This window comes from Bubalus kerabau, chromosome 8 (genome assembly GCF_029407905.1).
Source record: "Bubalus kerabau isolate K-KA32 ecotype Philippines breed swamp buffalo chromosome 8, PCC_UOA_SB_1v2, whole genome shotgun sequence".
Lineage (NCBI taxonomy): Eukaryota > Metazoa > Chordata > Mammalia > Artiodactyla > Bovidae > Bubalus > Bubalus kerabau.
In genome coordinates, this window is record NC_073631.1 from 18,654,579 (window position 1) to 18,673,114 (window position 18,536).

At 37.4% G+C, this 18,536-nt stretch overlaps 1 protein-coding gene across 4 annotated transcripts in view; it reads left to right on the top strand.

Annotated features, from left to right (window-relative positions):
• UMAD1 (UBAP1-MVB12-associated (UMA) domain containing 1) overlaps positions 1 to 18,536 on the top strand; it is a 260,313-nt gene that overhangs the window by 111,159 nt on the left and 130,618 nt on the right. The gene's annotated exons all lie outside the window — the stretch shown is intronic.

Consider the following 18,536-nt stretch of genomic DNA (forward strand, 5'->3'; position numbering starts at 1 on the left):
TTCCCTGGTGGCTCAGCTGGTAAAGAATCCACCTGCAGTGCAGGAGACCTGGGTTCGATCCCTGGAGAAGAGAAAGCCTACCCACTCCAGTGTTCTGTACTGGAGAATTCCATGAACTGTATAGTCCATGGGGCCACAAAGAGTCGGACGTGACTTTCACTTCACTTTCACATGACTTTTACAGTGGATGCATTAGGCTACTTTTGCTTGGTCTGTCTGTATGTATGTGTATGTGTTGGTACATACCTGTTGAGATCTGAAAGAGGTGCTTAAGTATTATCTTTAGTTTACTCACATCAATGTGCATTTCTGTTTATTTCTGTTTATAATAGAATTGATTAGGAGCAACTTAATCAGATTTCGCTGGTAAGTCAAAATGAAATATATACAAGTTCACCTACTTACAAATAAGTTGCTCTAAAATCCAAGTAGGAGGATAAATGTAGTGTGAAATGATACACAAAGTCCAGCACAACGTAATTAGCAAAGGATAGTTAGTAGAAATGCCTGTCTTTTAAAACCTGAAGTGTAATAGTCAGTTATTTCCCCATAACAGAAAATAGTAAGGCAGTTAGCAAGCATCATCTGTCAAAAAGTGTTAAAGGTTTAAGAACCACAAATAAAAAGTTCATAAATTATAAAATTGAAAAGAATGCATTTGATTTTGATGTCTTTTACAATTTTTTAATGTTATACTGATTGATTTATTTCAATAAAATCACCAAAATCATGTTAGGAGTTTCCCTCTATATATATATGGGCTGATAAAATATTTTAGATGTGGGATTTTCCTACTTTGGACAAAGTGATTATACTGAAGAAAGAAGCTACTCATAATTAAAACTGGAGAAAGTTATTTTTTTCCATTCTGCAGTGTTTTCTTAAAATTATTGTGGTAAAATATATATGACAGAAAATTTTCCATTTTAGCCATTTAAAATATACAATTTAGTGTTATTAATTACATTTATAGTGTGAAACCAATACCACTGTTTCCAAAACTCTTTCATCACCTGAAACAGAAACTATATTTTTTGAATAAAATCTTTATTGAGATATAATTCACATACTATAATATTAACTTACTTTAAGTGTCCAGTTCAATGGCTTTTAATATAGTCACAGAGTTAGCAGTTGTTGTGTAGTTATACAATCAATTCTAGAAAATTTTCATCACTCTAAAAAGAAACTCTATACCCAGTAGCAGTTACTTTTCATTTCCCCCATACTTTCTGTCCCTATAGATTTCTATTTTGTGGACATTTCATATAAATGAAGTCGTGCAGTCTATTTGGTCTCTTCTGACTGGCTTCTTTTACCATGGTTGTTTCCTTTGCTTTTACTTTTCAAGGTTCATCCACGTTGGGACATGTATTGTTATTCCATTCTTTTTTATTACTGAATGATATTCTATCTTATGACTATACCATATTTTGTCCATTCATTCATCAGTTGATAGACATTTGAGTTATTTCTACTTTTTGGCTAATATTAATACTGCTGCTATGAATATTTGTGTACAGGTTTTGGAGTAGATATGTCTTCATTTCTCTTGCGTATATACCCAGCAGTGGATTTGCTGGGTCATATGGTAACTCTGTGTTTAACCATTTGAAAAAACTCCAGACTGGTTTTTTTTTTTTTTTTTTCTTTTACTGTTTTCAGACTTCCCTGATGGCTCAGGCGTCTGCCTACAATGCCACAGACCCAGGTTCAATCCCTAGGTTGGAAGATCTCCTGGAGAAGGAAATGGAAACCCACTCCAGTATTCTTGCCTGTAAAATCCCATGGATGGAGGAGCCTGGTAGCCTACAGTCCATGGGGTTGCAAAGAGTCAGACACGACTGAGTGACTTCACTCACTCACTGAGGCTGTTTTGCAAAGGGACTGGCTCATTTTACAATTCTAATTGCAGTGTGCAGGTTCCAATTTCTCAGTTATCCTGGTCAGTATTAATTGTTAATATCTATCCTTTTGATTGTACTCATCATAGTGGATAGGAAGTCATAGCTCATTTTGGCTTGATTTGCACTTACCTGATGGCTAATGATGTTGAGCATTTTTTTCATGTGCTTATTGACCATTTGTTTATTCTTTTCATTGGACCAATGATTATTCAGGTATTTTCCTTGTTTTTAACATAGGTATTTATCTTTTTATTATTGAGTTATGAGTTCTTTATATACTCTAGATACAAGTCTCTCAGATGTATGATTTGCAGTTATTTTTTCCCATTCTGTAGCTTGCTTTTCATAAGTCTTTCTTTTGAGAGTCTGTTGCTTCTTCAGTTCAGTTGCTCAGTTGTGTCCGACTCTTTGCAACCCCATGGATTGCAGCACGCCAGGCTTCCCTGTCCATCACCAACTCCCAGAGCTTACTCAGGCTCATGTCTGTTGCTTCTTTCTGATTCCTAATTACACTGTGATGTTATTTTGAGAAATTCTGGTCTCCTTATGGGATGTCCATGTCAGTGACAAGCCAAGAAAGGTTATACTTTCATCACTCTGTGCCAACAAAGGCCATTTCCTAGTCCTACACTCTGTGCCATAGCATTCAGGAAGCGTTTATTTTGGATCCTGCTGTTGTCCTGGACACCAGAACCAACCTCTGGGAGGTATAAGGTGGAACTCAGTCTCAATAAGTGTATAGTCTAGTGGACAGGTCAGGAAAAGTTACATTGTCAGGAAAAGCACTGTATCTTCACAAAGCAAGCAGAGTTTATTTTTTTAGATTTATGATATAAACTTGCAAGTAAAGGAAGCAGACTTGAACATCTCTGAGTCTGTTTGACTTCATGATGTGTAAAAGCTAGTCTGGGGCAGTGATTTCTAACAAATACTCCATGTCCCTGCACTTTCCATTGTCCCTCATCAGAGAGCTCTTTTTCAGTCTCTTTGAGCCCCAGAAGCTGGTCATGTTGGATCAGTATCGTCATTTCCCAGACCGTTCCTTTTCTGCTCTTATTCAAGTCTTACCTGAAATCCAGGGCCTACCTCAAAGCCTTCATGACTGGGTACCTTCATGACCGGTACCTTTATGATAACTGATGCTCTTTTCCTTCTTAGATTAGGGCATCACTCATAGCTCAGTTGGTAAAGAATCTGCCTGCAATGCAGGAGACCCCAGTTTGATTCCTAGGTTGGGAAAATCTGCTGGAGAAGGGATAGGCTATAATACTTTTGAACTTTAGTTGTATCTTAACTAATGGTCTCATATTTGAATGCTTAGTTGCTCTTATAGCTTGAGTGTACCGTCGAGTTCAGACCATTTATTTCTTTGGGACACTACTTGTGGAACCAAATGGAAGAAACATGATAAAAGCAAGGGTTTCTGTTCTGGCTTGGTAAAACTCATTTGGAAAAGTGATGTGGGAGGGGCAGTGGAACATACTCTGGACAAAATCAGATGGCAATGGGTTAGCAGATGCAGGAGTTGACGTGGTTAATTAAACAAGCTCTTATGTTGAGTTGAAGGCAAGAAAAATACACAGTCAGTTTATATTTGAGGCTATTTAGCATGTTTCTTTTTTCTACCCCAGATTTTTCATGGGATATGCAGTTTTAGTAGGTTAACATGGAACTCTCATACGTTTAAAGTTTTCCATTTCACACATGTTGTCTAAATATGTGCACATAGTTTTTGCTTTTGCTACTGGTCTAATAAAAGCCTCTTGTGAATGCTTATCACCTTGTAAAGTAGTTAGCAGAGCTACAGTGAAATTTGCCTGCAAGTGAAAAGGCCTTGACTTCCCTAGAGGGAGAATAAAAAACATATGAGACAAACAGCAGCAACTGAAATTATCTGGTGTAGAAAGTGGCAGAATGCCAACCAAATGCTCTGTCCCTAAAAATGTTTTAAGCCTTTATCTCAACTCCCTAAAAAGACCACCTTGTTTAAAGAACTTCAAACACAAACTTGGAAATCTCTCATTATTTTGGTACAATTTACACAAACAATCCCCCTTTTTATTGCTATCTTCAGGGATTAAGGTCCTGTAGATTTAAAAGAATGCTTTAAGATGTTTATATTCCTTTTTAAAAATGGAGTCTGTTTATGTGTGTTGTGTGTGTATAAATTGTTACTGGAAATTATTACCATGTTTTTGATACTTCATATATCTAATTAGAAATGGCTTTGTTGATTGTTCAGTAGGCAAAGTGGCCTTCAAGTGCGAGGTGAGAAAATGAGATACCGTCATTAGCCCCTAGGCCATGAGGACTTTTTTCCTAAATAATAGAGATGCAAGAGGTTGATAAATTCTACTGTTGTTTTGGCACTGCTGTGGGAGGATATTACGTAGTGATGTTTTGATGTCTGTCCCTGGGTAGAGGACAACTCTAGCCTTGTTTTGCTCAGAATTGTTGGTGGTGGTTTTTTTTTTTTTTTTTAAGTTACCTTTTAGAAAAAGTCACTCACCCTTTTTCCTTTATAATTTTTAAAATTCTTTAAAAACGTCCTAGTCCTAGAGAGCCCAATTACAGTTAAATGTTTCTTTTCACTAATAATCACTTTTATTTTTGCTACTATTATTAATACTGCTGCATTTGTTGAGTACTTTGTCTTAGAGAGCATTCATGCCTGCTACTTTATTCAGTCCTTTCAGAAACCTCTAGAACAAGGCAGAGCAGATGCTTTTATCCCAGTTTGTAGATGAGGAAAGCTCATCTCAAAATACCCAGTGAGTTGGGAAGGTCACCAGGTAATGGAGAATGTTTTCTTTTGTTTTTCCACCGCTTTGCTGTGCTACTCAGAGATCTTCAAATCTTGGGTTAGTGTGATAGTGAACAATTATGAAATACATTTTTGCCCAGAAATTAAAAAAAAAAATCTTTTAACCAATTGAAACTGCCAGAAAGTCTGCGAGAGCAGTAACTCAAAACAGAGCAGAGATGGAGGGGTTTGGTCCTTTCCTCTGAAACACAGAGCCCCACTCAGCCAAGATTTTGAGAAATGGGAAAACCTTCATTGCTGTTTGCTGAGTTTCTCTTTGTAACTATTTTTCTCTATAACTGAAAATTTGGCTGTGATTATTTTCAGTTTAACCAGTAATTTCCCTTGAAGGAAAAGGATAGTTTGCCTGAATTCTTGGTAGAAAGTATATGAATTAAATCTGCACCATTAAATTATTAGAAAATGTGCTGTTTCTGGGTCAAAAAATAGGGGAACAAAGTATAATCTTCTTCTGTGGCATTATATGTTTTCTTATATGCATTGTCTTATTTTATATATAAAATTAATATTTTATTTATTGTTAATGTTTACCTTTTAATATGAAATTGTCTGTCATGAGGTGAAACCAAACTCTGTTCCATGGATTAGGGCATAATATAAATTGAGTACCTATTCATAAAATAAAGATTTATAGAAATATTTTGGAGCTAATGATGGGATTTTGAAATTGCTGATGCTACAGAACTAGATGGCCAATCCCAGAATTAGAATATGAATTAATCACTCAATCTTCTTCTTAGAGAGGCTATCATTTTTTTTTTTTTAACAAGCAAGTGAGATAGGACTTATCTTTGCCTTGGTTTTACATTTACAGCAAAGTAATCAGCATTGATTACAGCTTCCCAGGTGGCACTAGAACCCACCTACCAATGCAGGAGACATAAGAGGCTCTGGTTCCATCCCTGGGTGGGGAAGATCCCTTGGAGGAGGGCATGGCAACTCGCTCCAGTATTCTTGTCTGGAAAATCCCACGGACAGAAGAGCCAGGTGGGCTGCAGTCCGTAGGGTCTCAAAGAGTCGGACACGACTGAAGCGACTTCGCATGCACACACAATCAGCATTGTGCTGTGGTGTGTTTTAATAACACAGTCGTGCTGTGCACCTGTTTACCAAGGTTTGTGAAATAGGTTTTACATTTTCAAAACTGTTTAAATGCTGTATATCATGTTGCTCTTCTGAAAATAGTAGTACATTTTAATATATAAGTTTTAAGTTTTTTTTCCTGTTATTTTCAAGATGAAAAATGTAGGGGAAAGAATCTAACACTTAGTACAGTAATACTTTGGAATTAAACTCTGTCAGCCTAGAACCAGGCGTGGTCATCAATGAGTCTAACACCCAGCTTGCATACACTCCAGATATCCCTTTGCATCCCATTTTTTAAACAAATCTTTAAAATGTATTTCTTTATTTTTGGTGATGCTGGGCCTTCGTTGCTGCACGCGGGTTTTCTCTAGTTGCAGCGAGCAGGGGCTACTCTTGGTTGCGGTGCACAGGCTTTTTGCTGCTGTGGCTTCTCTTGTAGAGCTCGGACTCTAGGACCCATTGGTTCAGTGGTTGTGGCACAGGGCTTAGTTGGCCCACGGCACGTGGGATATCCCAGGACCAGGTCTGGAACCCACACCCTCTGCCTTGGCAGGCGGATCCTTAACCACTGGACCACCAGGGAAGGCCCTGCACCCCGTTCTATTGCCGTGCTGAAAAAGCCCCATCATGCAAGATTTTCCTCTACCCTGGGCTCCTCTTCCCTTAATTCATCGTGATTGCATTCATTTTACGTTAACTTTTTTCTTTTGTTTTTCAAAAATTGCCCTTGCCAGTGCTTCTAAAAGTTCTAGCCTATAGCCTTTCCACTCTTGGTGTTGGTGTTTTATAACAGATTTGAAGCAAAATTTTGTGGGAGTCCAAGGAAAATATTTATCAGTTACTTTTTCTGAAATTAACATGCATGCTCTAACAATTCCACAATAAATGCAGTGAGATTTAATGTGTTAATTTAAATTATTCTGACATTCTTTTTTCCTTGAAGGACTCTTTTCTGAGTTTTTATAATCTCACTTAAATGAGCATACAAGGCAATTTAATTAGTTTCCAGCGGTGCACGCACTAACAGCCAACATTCCAAGTTAAAGCTATGTGTCTTCTTTGGGTTTGAACTGTTTCCATCTAATGCAAGGGAAAATATTTGAGGGACATTAGTTAATTCATTTTCCAGAAGTGGGAGTGGGTTAAGTATTTTTTTCATAACTTACAGAATATTTAGCAATCTGAGCCTTTAATATTTAATTTTATAACATTCTCAGTACTGGCGGCAAAGACTTCCTCCAGAAATACTGAGAAATTATGTGAACTCCCTTCTTGGTATGTTTAGGAGGGCAAGTCATAAATCTTTAGCCTCGTATTTTTCTAAAATAAAACCAGGCATTGATATTTGCTCTGATCTAATATGCAGATATAATGAAAAGATTCAGAGTGGCATATATTAAGGTTTTGAAAGTTCTCACAAAAGGTGGCATAAACTGAAACTGCTATTATGAAGAAATCTAAGATACAATTATTCTTTTCTGTGATAGTTGATCTAAGTTCTGTAAAAACTTTAATAACATTAAGTACTAATGAAAGGACCTTGTGTGTCACATTTGCATTCATAAATACCCATGAAGGATCTCTTTCACCCATGTTATTCAATCTTAGTCCAGGACAAGGTCAGACATTGATTATGTTTGACAGTTTTAACAAAAGTGAATAGGGAAGATAGATTTTCTTAATTATATTGCTAGAATGGTGAGGGGCAATGATCTTTAATACATAGTATAATATAGAAAGAGGTATATTAATGGAACAGCATAATGGTTGATTGCAATAGTAATAATAACCTATTTATTAAGCATCTGCTAGATGGCTGGACTACATAATTGCTCTTTATCTATGTTTTATATGATGTGATTTTAGCATATATCTTAAGTTCAGACAGCATTATACCCATTGCCCAAATACAGAAAACGAAGTTCTAAGAAATTAAATGATGTACTTACAGCTTCCCTGGTGATTCAGATGGTAAAATATCTGCCTGTAATGCAGGAGACTCGGGTTCAATCCCTGGATTAGGAAGATCCCCTGGAGAAGGGAATGGCTACTCACTCCAGTATTCTTGCCTGGAGAATATCCATGGACAGAGGAACCTAGCGGGCTACAGTCCATGGGGTTCAGACATGACTGAGTGACTTAACACTTTACTTTCCACCTTCCTAGCTAGAGGCCATTTCATATACCTCAGACTCTGTTAGCCCAAGCTGCTTATCCATGTTTGATTACCTTGTGATCAGGGATAGATAAAGGACTGAGAGTGTACAAGTTGTTTATTTGGCTCAGAATTGTGTTTGTTTTCTTTTGAGTTAACTGTCTTTGGCAGTTTGAAGTTTACAACATGATGGAAGATAGTAAAACTCCACTCAGACTAGTATGAATATCTTGATTTTAGCTTCTCTGATCACTCCCATTTCATATTACACATGGGTTCATATTTTTCGTATATTTAACAAACATGTATACAGCCCTAGTGTGTATCACGTGCTGCTCTCAGCATTTATAACCACAAATTTTCATTTAATGTTCACAGCATCTCTATCTCATTTTATCCCTGTTTTAGAGATAAGATAATTGAAGCACAGGGAAGTTGAATGACTTGCTCAAAACTACGGGTAGAAAGTGGCTAAGCTGGGTTTTGAACACATTCAGTTTGGCAATGAGTTTGTGCTCTTTAAGTATTTATTTTTCAGATTTGACAGAATTTTATGAAAGCAGCAGCTGAAACCTGTTGCTGGACTTCCAAGAGTGAGAGTAAATTTAGATAATAAATAGTGTCAATAAAGTATTTAAGAAATAATGACCCCCAATAAGATCTTGGGCTTCCCTGGTGGCTCAGACAGTAAAGAATCTGCCTGCAATGTGGGAGACCCGGGTTCCATCCTTGAGTTGGGAATATCCCCTGGAGAAGGAAACGGCAACCCACTCCAGTATTCTCGCCTGGAGAATCCCATGGACAGAGGAGCCTGTCGGGCTACAGTCCACAGAGTCACAAAGAGTCAGACACGACTGAGGGACTAACATAACATAATGAGACCTTGGGACTTTTTATTAAAAATAAAAGATGAGTCATAAAGAGAAACTGAAAACAGTTTCTTTTGTGTTAAAAGCCAGCTGTGATTCCTACTTTATAGATATGTTCAAGGGACTTCCTGGGAGGTGCAGTGCAGGAGACAGAAGAGACATGGGTTCGATCCCTAGGTCAGAAAGATACCCTGGAGAAAGGGAAAGGCTACCCATTCCAGTATTCTTGCCTGGAAAACCACATGGACAGGGGAGCCTGGTGAGCTACAGCCTGTGAGTCACAGAGTCAGACACGACTGAACGCGCATGTCCACACACGATGTTGTGCAGGCTTCGCCCTGTGCGTGTAGCTGAGCAGGGTGACTACAGCGTCATCATTACTCTGGCCTTCGCTGAACCACCAGTTTCATTACTTCCAGTAATGAAGTATTGATCTCTGTGATGACTCTTGCCCACCCTAACTGTAATGTGTCATGGCTTTAGCCCGTATAATGGACTTTGTTTTTGTTTTTATTTCATTGACCTATGGGGCAAATGAGGTTTTCAGAGTTGTTATGTTAAAATAGGGCTTTAGAGAGCCCTTTAGCATCTGTCCAAACAATGGATTGGGAGAAACTGAAACTGAAGAAGCTTCTGAAAAATAGAAATTTTTGGTCATTTAAGATTTCAACTTGTATGAACCTCAACTTTGGCAGAAACTCAGATGGAGTGATTGTAGCTGTGTCAAGTGGGGAAGAAGGTTAGAATGTGCTGTCTGACCTCCTAGAAGTGTACTTCAGCCTGAAATAGAATATTCGCTCTGAAGGCGGAGGGGCAGGTGGGGACAAACACCTAACTCCTTAAGCTAAGGACCTTTGGCTTGAGCTGGATCTTCTGACTCCTCTGTTTACCTGTAATCAGAGGAAGTTTACCAGGAGCTAAATCGACGGGGGTTTAGGTTTCAGGGCCCCTTCCTTGCACAGACCCCCCTCCAAGGCCCTTGGAAGATCCCTAGCTTTGTGGTCACAGGGCCACATGGTTTTGCAAGATTTGAAGAATTTTAAGATATTTAAACCATAATTAGTTAAGACTGCTGTCTCTTTTCTGCCCTGACCCTCCTTCCATCACATTTCCTCACATGTTAGATTGCTCCGGACTAATGACAGGCATTTTTTTGAGGACCTGGCTTAGAGGAAAGTTGAGCTGGGAATATAGAGCTTTAAGTACAGTTTGAAAGATGTTTCAAGAGCGTTTCAGTAAGACAAACTGAGAAGTTAGATTCCCAAAGTAAACATATATGGAGGGTTACTTCTTTTCTCACCACTACTACCTTTTTTTTATTAAAGAACTGAGTAAATTCAAATAATGGAGCATAAAACTAAAGAAACAAAAATAAATGATGAAAAACTATTCTGATGACACAAAGTATATTGTAAAAATAAATTTCAGATTATCCTCAAAGCTGTAATTCATTTGAGAAGAGCAGAATTTCAAATATAATAAATAGGCATGATGATTGTTTGAAAATTCAGTTAATGAAAAGCGATGAATGATAGAGATACATTGGGAAAAGAGTTATGTTTCTTGCTGGTTTGACCACAGTATAGTAATATGGAGAAAGAACAAAAAAAACCTTATTAATATGATGCTGCAATGAGCTTTATAGTTAAAAAATGCCTGCAGTTTGAAAGGTATTTGGGGTTAGTCATCACATAAGAAACTGGAAAGCCCTGACATTTTGCAGCTTACATATGTAAGAAAGTCTACAGAAGGTTTTCCAAACTCAGCAATGATCCTAAAAATTGACTTAACATGAGTTGTGAAGTTAAATGAACCTTTCCTAGACATATATTTCTAAACAACTATGTTGCTATACCATAATTAGAAGAAACATTAGCTCATTCTTTAATTTTATATATATATGGAAAATTACAAAATTGTCATTTGTCACAATGTGGTGGTCAATAATTTTAGGGAAAGAATTATAGAATTTTGCTAGGTGATTAATTAATAAAGATAGGATGATATTCTGGATTCTATCATGTTTGTGGTATTTTCAGGTATTTATAAAATTTGTGAATTTGGTAATTTCTAAATGCATTTTCACTTTTTTATATGATTTTGTATTTCATAATGTTGTATTTGACTTCTTTCAAAGGGATTTAAAAGCTGTATAAGCTTCAGATAGATCCCTTACAGGTTGGATCTGCCCCTGTCCATAGTTAATACTTCTTAATTTGGGAAAAAAAAAAAAGTTTAGTTGGCATATATATTCCAGAAGGCATCACATGAGAGGGAGAAAGCCCTTCCCTTGTCCTCAGTTCTAAGTTCCAGAACTTTCCTGTGTGTTTTCTATAGTTCTTTAGATCAGTTTTGTCCAGTAAGGTACTTGATAGCCACATGGGGCTGTGGAGTCCTTGAAGCTTTTGACTATGTGGATCACAACAAACTGGAAAATTCCTCAAGAGATGGGAATACCAGAGCACCTTACCTGCCTCTTGAGAAATCTATATGCAGGTCAAGGAGCAACAGTTAGAACCAAACATGGAACAACAGTCTGGTTCCAAATAGGAAAAGGAGTACGTCAAGGCTGTATATTGTCACCCTGCTTATTTAACTTATATGCAGAGTACATCATGAGAAACCCTGGGCTGGAAGACGCACAAGCTGGAATCCCAAGATTGCTGGGAGAAATATCAATAACCTCACATATGCAGATGACACCACCCTTATGGCAGAAAGTGAAGAGGAACTCAAAAGCCTCTTGATGAAAGTGAAAGAAGAGAGTGATAAAGTTGGCTTAAAGCTCAACATTCAGAAAACTAAGATCATGGCATCTGGTCCCATCACTTCATGGGAAATAGATGGGGAAACAGTGTCAGACTTTCTTTTTTTGGGCTGCTAAATCACTGCAGATGGTGACTGCAGCCATGAAATTAAAAGACACTTACTCCTTGGAGTAAGTAATGACCAACCTAGATAGCATACTGAAAAGCAGAGACATTACTTTGCCAACAAAGGTCCATCTAGTCAAGGCTATGGTTTTTCCAGTGGTCATGTATGGATGTGAGAGTTGGACTGTGAAGAAAGCTGAGCACCGAAGAATTGATGCTTTTGAACTGTGGTGTTGGAGAAGACTCTTGAGAGTCCCATGGACTGCAAGGAGATCCAACCAGTCTATTCTAAAGGAGATCAGCCCTGGGATTTCTTTGGAAGGACTGATGCTGAAGCTGAAACTCCAGTACTTTGGCCACCTCATGCAAAGAGTTGACTCATTGGAAAAGACTCTGATGCTGGGACGGATGGGGGGCAGGAGGAGAAGGGGCCAACAGAGGATGAGATGGCTAGATGGCATCATGGACTTGATGGACATGAGTTTGAGTGAACTCTGGAAGTTGGTGATGGACAGGGAGGCCTGGTGTGCTGTGATTCATGGGGTCGCAAAGAGTCGGACACAACTGAGCAACTGAACTGAGAGCTCCCGCAAAAAAAGAAAAAAAACGCACTAGTTCTGATAGCTGTGGACATTGGAGGCACACAGGAGTAAGACCAGAGTAGAATCTGAGCTGCCCCCACAGCAGATCCAGAGATCAGCCAAGGGTTGAAGGGCATCCTAGGGAGGTGATGTGGACTGTGACTCCCAGCAAGGGAAAGGACTTGAACAGCAGTGACTCAAGAAAAACATTATTATTCTTATGTTTTGACTTATTCTATTGGTTCTTTTGGATTTTTTTTTTCTTTCTTATTTTTCCTTTTTTTACCCCCTCTGTGGTAGTTGTCAATTTTATTGGCACTATGAAATCTAATTAAGCTTTTTAGCTTTTTTTTTCTCATTCACATTTTTTATTGTTATAAACCTCGGCCTCTTTGTTGGCTTTTGCAGTTCTGTGGAGTTTTCTTTTTTTTTTCTCTCTCTCTCTCTTTTTTTTTTATTTTTAATTTTTAAACCTATTTTTTCTACATTTATTCCCTTGTTTGCTTTTCCTACTGTTCTTTTCCCCTTGCAGTTAACCTTTAATGTATATAAATCTTCTTTATCTACTTCTGTTTAACTTTGTATGTCTATTCTTTCTTTGCTTTCGTCTCAACATATTTCTTAGTTTTATTTTCATTGCTTTATCTCCCAGTTAGCACCTTGCTTCAGTTTTGTTTTCCAGTTTGTGCTTTAGTTAGTTTTGTTCTTAACTGGGACCCCTATTATTCGAAAGTTGGTGTGTTTGATATTGTCCCAGAGGTCTCTGAGACTGTCCTCAGTTCTTTTAACTCTTTTTACTTTATTCTGCTCTTCAGGAGTTATTTCCACCATTTTATCTTCCAGCTCACTAATTCGTTCTTCTGCTTCAGATATTCTGCTATTAATTCCTTCCAGAGTATTTTTAATTTCAGTAATTGTGTTGTTTGTCTATGTGTGTTTAATCTTTAATACATCTAGGTCTTTGTTAATTGATTCTTGCATGTTCTCCATTTTGTTTTCAAGGTTTTCATCATCTTTACTATCATTATTCTTCTTTTTCAGGTAGTTTGCCTATTTCCTCTTCATTTATTTGGACTTCTGTGTTTCTAATTTGTTCCTTCATTTGTGTAGTATTTCTGTGCTTTTTCATTATATATATGGTTTTTTTTTTTTTTTTTTTAACTTATTGTGTTTGAGGCCTCCTTTTCCCAGGCTTCAAGGTTGAATTCTTTCTTTCTTTTGGTTTCTCCCCTACTAAGACTGGTCCAGTGGTTTGTGTACGTTTCGTAAAAGGCAAGATCTGTGCTGAGGTTTTTTTTTTCCCTGCTTGTTTTTCCTCTGATGGGCAAGGCTGAGTGAGGTGGTAATCCTGTCTGCTGATGATTGGGTTTGTATTTTTGTTTCATTTGTTGTTTAGATGACGTGTACTGCACAGGGTGCTACTGGTGGTTGGGTGATGCCGGGTCTTGTGTTCAAGTGGTTTCCTTACTGTGAACTATTTGATACTCTGCAGGGTTAGTTCTCTGGTAGTCGAGTGTCTTGGAGTCAGTGCTCCCACTCCAAAGGCTCAGGGCTTGATCTCTGGTTAGGAACAAAGATTCCACAAGTGGTTTGTTATGGCATTAAGTGAGATTAAAACAAATACCCAAAAACGAAAAACCAACAATGAACCCTAGACAATTGGTGTTACTAAATCAGGCAAATAATAATTAAAATAATGGAATATACACACATACATATACATCCATAAGCAAAGTCAAAACAGTCCAACTAAAATAAAGTACAGTAGATTGATCCGGCAAACAAAGGAAATCAAAAATAACATTTACCAGTTAAGAACAAAACTAACTAAAGCACAAACTGGAAAACAAAACTACCGCAAGGTGCCAAGTGGGGAATAAAGCAATGAAAACAAAACTAACAAATATGTTGAGAGGAAAGGAAACAAAGAAAAGAAAGAATAGATATGCAGATTTAATAGAGGTAGATGAAGAAGATTTATATACATCAAAGGATAACTGCAAGGGGAAAATAACAGTAGGGAAGGCAAACAAAGGAATAAATGTAGAAAAAATATAATAAGTTTTTAAAAATTAAAAAAAAATTATAGAAAATAAACAATAGTAAGGATTAATAAAACTAAAAGCTGGTTCTTTGAGAAGATCAACAAAATTGACAAACCCTTGGCCAGACTCATCAAGGAAAAATGAGAGAAGAATCAAATAAACAAAATTAGAAATGAAAAAAGAGAGGTTACAACAGACAATGCAGAAATACAAAGGATTATAAGAGACTATCATAAACAACTATATGGCAATAAAGTGGATAACCTGGACGAAATGGTCAGATTCTTAGAAAGGTTCACTCTTCCAAGACTGAACCAGGAAGAAATAGAAATTATGAACAACCCAATTACAAGCACTGACATTGAAGCTGTGATGAAAAATCTCCCAAAAACAAAAGCCCAGGACCAGATGGCTTCACCAGAGAATTCTATCAAACATTTAGAGACGAGCTAATGCCTATCCTTCTAAAACTCTTTCAAAAAATTGCAGAGGAAGGAACGCTTTCAAACTCATTCTTTGAGGCCACCATCACCCTGATACCAAAACCAGACAAAGACAACACACAGAAAGAAAACTACAAGCCAATATCACTAATGAACATAGAAGAAAAAATCCTCAACAAAATTTTAGCAAACAATTTAGCAACACATCAAAAACCTCATACACCATGATCAAGTTGGGTTTATTCCAGGGATGCAAGGATTCTTCAATATATATAAATCAATCAATGTAAACCATATGATCATCTCAATAGATGCAGAAAAAGCTTTTGACAAAATTCAGCACCCATGTATGATTAAAACTCTTCCAAAAATGGGCATAGAAGGAACCTACCTCAAAATAGTAAAGGCCATATATGATAAGCCTATAGCAAACATTATTCTTAATGGTGAAAACCTGAAAACATTCCCTCTAAGATCAGGAGCAAGACAAGGGTTCCCACTTTCCCCACTGTTATTCAACATAGTTCTGGAAGTTCTAGCTACACCAATCAGAGAAGAAGAAAAAAATAAAAGGAATCCAGGTTGGAAAATAAATAGAGTTCTCACTGTTTTCAAATGACATGATTCTGTAAATAGAAAACCCTAAAGATAGTATCAGAAAGTTACCAGAGCTAGTCAGTGAATTTAGCAAAGTTGCAGGATACAAAATCAATACACAGAAATCACTTGCATTTCTATATACAAACAATGAAAAAATCAGAAAGAGAAATTAAGGAGTCAATCCCATTCACCATTGCAACAAAAAGAATTAAATATCTAGGAATACACTTACCTAAGGAGACAAAAGAACTGTACACAGAAAAGTATAAGACACTAATGAAAGAAATCAAAGATGACATAAACAGATGGAGAGATATTCCATGTTCCTGGGTAGGAAGAATCAATATTGTGAAAATGATTATACTACCAAATATAATCTACAGATTCAGTGTGATCCCTATCAAATTACCGATGACATTATTCACAGAGCTAGAACAAAAAATTTCACAATTCATATGGAAACACAAAAGACCCCGAATAGCCAAAGCAGTCTTGAGAAAGAAGAATGGAGCTGGAGGAATCAACCTTCTTGACTTCAGATTATAGTACAAAGCTACAGTCATCAAGACAGTATGGTGCTGGCACAAAAACAGAAATATAGACCAATGGAACAAGATAGAAAGTCTTGTTAGAAATAAAGATAGAAAGATAGAAATAAACCCATGCACCTATGGGTACCTTATGTTTGACAAATAAGGCAAGAATATACAAAGGGACAAAGATAGCCTCTTCAATAAATGGTGCTGGGAAAACTGGATACCTACATGTAAAAGAATGAAATTAGAACACTTCCTAACACCATACACAAAGATAAACTCAAAATGGATTAAAGACCTAAATGTAAGTCTAGAAACTATAAAACTCTTAGAGTAAAACATAGGCAGAACACTCGATGACATAAAGCAAGATCCTCTATGAGCCACCTCCTAGAGTAATGGAAATAAAACCAACAGTAAACAAGTGGGACCTGATTAAACTTAAAAGCTTTTGTACAGCAAAGGAAACTATAAGCAAGGTGAAAAGGCAACCCTCAGAACGGGAGAAAATAATAGCAAATGGAACAATTGACAAAGGATTAATTTCCAAAATATACAAGCAGCTCAAACAACTCAAGGCCAGAAAAACAGCCGTATCAAAAAGTGGGAAAGAGACCTAAACAGACATTTTTCCAAAGAAGACATACAGATGGCTAAGAAACACATGAAAAGATGCTCAACATCGCTCCTTATTAGAGAAATGCAAATCAAAACTACAATGAGATATCACCTCACACCAGTCAGAATGGCCATCATCAAAAAGTCTACAAACAATAAATGCTGGAGAGGGTGTGGAGAGAAGGGAACACTCTTGCACTATTGTTGGGAATGTAAATTGATACAGCCACTATGGGAGATGGTATGAAGATTCCTTAAAAAGCAAGAAATAAAACCACCATATGACTCAGCAATCCCACTCCTGGGCATATACCCTGAGGAAACCAAAATTGAAAGAGACACATGTATCCCATTGTTCATTGCAGCACTGTTTACAATAGCTAGAACATGGAAGCCACCTAGATGTACATCAACAGATGAGTGGATAAAGAAGTTGTGGTACATGCACACAATGGAATATGACTCAGCCATAAAAAGGAACACCTTTGAGTCAGTTCTGATGAGGTGGATGAACCTAGAACCTATTATACAGAGTCACGTAAGTCAGAAAGAGAAAGCCAAATACCATATTCTAACACATATATACAGAATCTAGAAAAATGCTACTGAAGAATTTACTTACAGGACAGCAGTGGAGAAGCAGACATAGAGAATAGACTTATGGACAAGGGGAGAGGGGAGGAGAGGGTGAGATGTATGCAGAGAGTAACATGGAAACTTACATTACCACATGTAAAATAGATAGGCAATGGGAATTTCCTGTATGGCTAAGAAACTCAAACCGGGGCTCAATATCAACTGCGAGGGGTGGGATGGGGAGGGAGATGGGAGGGAAGTTCAAAAAGACGGGGGATATGTGTATACCTATGGCTAATTCAGGTTGAGGTTTGACAGAAAACAACAAAATTCTGTAAAGCAATTATCCTTCAATAGAAAAATAAATTAAAAAAATAATTCCATCAGAAATATCACTAGTAAAGTAAAAAACTCTCTATTTACAAATTGGAGTTTCTCACTTATCTGAGCACCACCATCTCCTTTTAAAGCAAAGAAATCCTGTGTTGCTGCACCAGTAGTACTTGCTGAAGTAAAAGAAACCTTGTTAGACCAAGTAAAAATTATTGCAGGCTCGCTGTAATCAAGAGCACATTTTAAGGAGTTTGGAAGAGGAAGTGGTGCAATGGAAGATAGCTGACGTACACCGTGTCTTCAGACTTGGGTGCTTCTTTATTGCTAGATTAAATTTCAGAATTTAGAGTCTAAATGTTCCCTTTCACATCTGGTGGCACTTTTTTTTAATCAGTGCAGAAAGAGAAAAATCTGTCTGCCGTGTCTCCATGCCGTCACTACAGTCCAGCCTATGCCAGGCTTTAAGGAAAAGCCTTTTGCCTTGGCAAGGATACACCAAAATGGTTTCCAAGCTTATGAAAAAGTAGAGGAAGAGTTTTGCAGTAAAATGTAAGATTTTTTTTTTAAGGTGGAGTGGTACAATGTGAAACTTTTTTTTTGTTTTAATTAAAGAATGAAACTGAAAACTTGTTGGTTCTGTGTGTACATAATGTTAGTCTTCTAGTGCCATTAGTATAAAGCAGGCTCCCGTGATTGGTTTAAACTTTACATTTAAGAGTGCAAAATGTTGGAGGGTTTGTGATTATGGACAGCTGAAGAGATTAGAAAGCATGGTATGGTGATGGCTGTAAGTCCATGGACTGGCACACATGTATCACTGATAAACGTCTTGGTTGGGCACAGTGAGTGAACAGGAGGACCATGTTGCTCTCAGTAAGTGGTGTTTGTTAGAGCATTGTGTCCAGGCCAATGGGACTGAAGAAATCAGGGGCAAAATAAGCAAAAAGAAAAGAATCTGAAGAGCTGGCTGAGGAGCTTTAATAAATTCTAAAACTGAGGATGCCCTGAAGTAAGTCGCCAAAGGGAGAAGATGATTACTGAGAAATAGAACAATGGCCTTTTGTGCCCGAGACTAGGGAAGTGACCACCC